The sequence below is a fragment of the Plecotus auritus genome (assembly GCF_963455305.1).
Source record: "Plecotus auritus genome assembly, chromosome: 3".
Taxonomy (NCBI): Eukaryota; Metazoa; Chordata; class Mammalia; order Chiroptera; family Vespertilionidae; genus Plecotus; species Plecotus auritus.
The window spans coordinates 92,585,940-92,589,385 of NC_137772.1; positions in this window are offsets into that span (position 1 = coordinate 92,585,940).

Here is a 3,446-nt window from a genome sequence, read left to right on the forward strand (position 1 = left end):
CTATCTGCCTTACATGCTTTATCTCATTTAATCCTCACAATCCCCATGAGGTGGAAATTATTAATATTCCCACTTGACAAATAAGCACACTAAGGCTCAGAAAACTTAAGTAATTTGCCTCAAGGCAAATATACAGCTAGAATCAGAGACAGTATTCAAATCTCAGCATCCTGACTCCAGAGAGTACAGGAAGTCTGAGGTGGTTGGCAGGACTCCTGAATGCTCTACAGTTATTTTCCTGCATCCTCTTTTCCCAGGTGTACCCAGACCTCTTGGGGAACTAACTTGCCTGCAGAAGAACAGCTTCCTGGGCTGGCTGGACATTGCAGGAGCTGAGGTGTCACCAGAGGTAACACTGAAGGAAGAAGGGACCAATGGATAAACAGCTCCATCAAAGAGGTATTTGTGCCCTAGTCGGTTTGGCTCAGTGAAAGAGCATCGGCCTGTGGACTGAAGGGTCCCAGGTTCAATTCCGGTCAAGGGCACATGCCCGGGTTGCGGGCTCCTCCCCAGCCCTGGTCAGGGCATGTGCAAAGGCAACCAATCACTGGGAAAATATCCTCAGGTGAGGGTTAAAAAACAAACAAACAAACAAACAGGTATTTGTCCTTGGTTGAGTACAAAATAAGACATTTACTATTCCAAAGTGAAAGCCTCCAAATTTAGAAATCTCCAGCCCAAGTTGTGATTATTAAAATTCTTGCCCTGAAAGCCTTGGAAATCTCTCTTTTCCATATTCCTTCTTTAAAGGGCAGGATCCTGAGCTCGCTATGCTGTCTCACATACCTGGGCTTTGCACATGTCCTGTTGGCCACTTGTCATCAGCTCAGACCTTGTTTCCTCTGCAGAACCTAACTGCCACCACCAGTGTTCCATGTGCTCTCTTCTTCGCTCCCAGGAGATTGTGCAGCAACTAGCACTGGACTTACCTGACTGCATTTACCTATTTTCTGCTCCTCCACTGGACTATGAGCTCCCTAAGGGCCTAGATCTGCCCTTCTTTATCCTCAACTGCTCAGTCCAACCCAGTGCCTGGCACAAAAAAATACACCATTCAGAATGTCTACCAGGTGAATAAGTTCTTAAATACCTGCTTGTTCTCAGGTTAGAGAGTAAAACACCTTCAGCCATAAAACTGGTTCGTATTTAAAAGCAGAAGCAGGCTCTATGAAATCCCAGTTCTGGGCTCCAGGTCTTAGCTGTGTTCCAAGACAAGCAAGAGTCTGGGACATACTAGATTTCTATTACAGGGAATCTGGAATGTCACCCCAGGGACTTCCTTAGAGCCTATGGATACTTGACTAGAGGTCCCCGTCTGTAGCAAGGAGTCAGGGGGAAGTCCCTCTGGCCCCCATCTCCCTCTGGTTCTCAATAATAGCAAGAGGGTTCTTCCTGAAAGGAACACAGCAGTCAGTTGTGGGGTTTTTTGTTCACAATTAACTTTTACGCTGTTGGGCTTCTTTAGCCATGTGGCACTGCAAAACTGAGCTTATACCCACTGTCCGAAATCCCTTACAGATATAGGTGCATGAATTTTTTTTAAGGGGAATTTATTGAGTTTATCGAGTCTGTACATTGATGTCTTTCATCACATTGAGGAAGTTTCCAGACAAATCCTGGGGCAGTGGTGACTTCAACGAACTGGTTTTGGGGTGATTTTGAACATTGCTCCTGGCTTCCTGAGCTGGCCTATTCAGTCCTTTTTTTAAAAAAATTTTTTATTGTTTAAAGTATTACATGTAATAGTACATATATCTCCCCTTTTCCCCCTTGACCTTCCCCCAGCCTCCCCTAACCTGTTGCATGCCCTCATCCCAACCCCCCAGTGTCTTGTGTCCATTGGTGTGCTTATATGCATGCATACAAGTCCTTTGGTTGATATCTTTCCCCCCTCCCCAACACTCCCCTGCTTTCCCACTGTAATTTGACAGTCTGTTCGGTGCTTTACTGCCTCTCTATCTATCTTTTTATCAGGTTATAATGTTCTTTATTTTCCATAAATGAGTGAGATCATGTGGTATTTTTCTTTCATTGCCTGGCTTATTTCACTTAACATAATGCTCTCCAGGTCCATCCATGCTGCTGCAAATGGTAAGAATTCCTTCTTTTTTATAGCAGCATAGTATTCCATTGTGTAGATGTACCATAGTTTTCTAATCCACTCATCTGCTGACGAGCATTTTGGCTGTTTCCAAATCTTAGCTATGGTGAATTGTGCTGCTATGAACATAGGGGTGCATATATCCTTTCTGATTGGTGTTTCTAGTTTCTTGGGATATATTCCTAGAAGTGGGATTACAGGGTCAAATGGGAGTTCCATTTTTAGTTTTTTGAGGAAACTCCACACTGTTCTCCACAGTGGCTTCACCAGTCTGCATTCCCACCAGCAGTGCACGAGGGTTCCTTTTTCTCCGCATCCTCGCCAGCACTTGTCTTTTGTTGATTTGTTGATGATTGCCATTCTGACAGGTGTGAGATGGTATCGCCTTGTCATTTTGATTTGCATCTCTTGGATAATTAGTGACTTTGAGCATGTTTTCATATGTCTCTTGGTCTTCCTTCTGTCTTCTTTAGAAAAGATTCTATTTAGGTCCGTTGCCCAGTTTTTTACTGGATCATTTATCTTCCTTTTATTAAGTTATATAAGTTCCCTGTAGATGTTGGAGATTAAACCTTTATCAGTGATAACATTTGCAAATATCCCATACAGTGGGCTTTCTTGTTGTTTTGTTGATGGTTTCTTTTGCATACAAAAGCTTTTTATTTTGATGTAGTCCCATTTGTTTATTTTCTCAAATATTAATTGAGCTTTGTGGTTTGGGTCGATATATGGATTCTCTATTCTATTCCATTGGTCTATATGTCTGTTCTTGTGCCAGTACCAGGCAGTTTTGAGAACAGTGGCTTTGTAATACAGCTTGAAATCTGGTATTGAGATCCCACCTACTTTGTTCTTCTTTCTCGGGATTGCTGCAGGCATTTGGGGTCTTTTTTTTATTCCAGATGAATTTTTGGAGAGTTCTTTCTAGGTCTGTGAAATATGCCATTGGTATTTTAATGGAGAGTGCATTGAATCTATAGATTGCTTTGGGTAGTATGGACATTTTAATGATGTTGATTCTACCAATCCATGAACACAGTATGTTCTTCCATCTGTTTACGTCTTCCTCTTTCTCTTTTTTCAGTGTCCTGTAGTTTTCCGCGTATAGGTCTTTTGCCTCCTTAGTTAAGTTTATTTCTAGGTATCTTAATTTTTTTGGTGCGATGGTAAATGGGATTGCTTTTTTAGTCTCTCTTTCTGTAAGTTCACTATTGGTGTATAGAAATGCCATAGATTTCTTGGCATTAATTTTGTATCCTGCTACATTGCCGAATTCATTTATTAAGTCTAATAATTTTTTGATGGAGCCTTTAGGGTTTTCTATGTACAGTATCATGTCATCTGA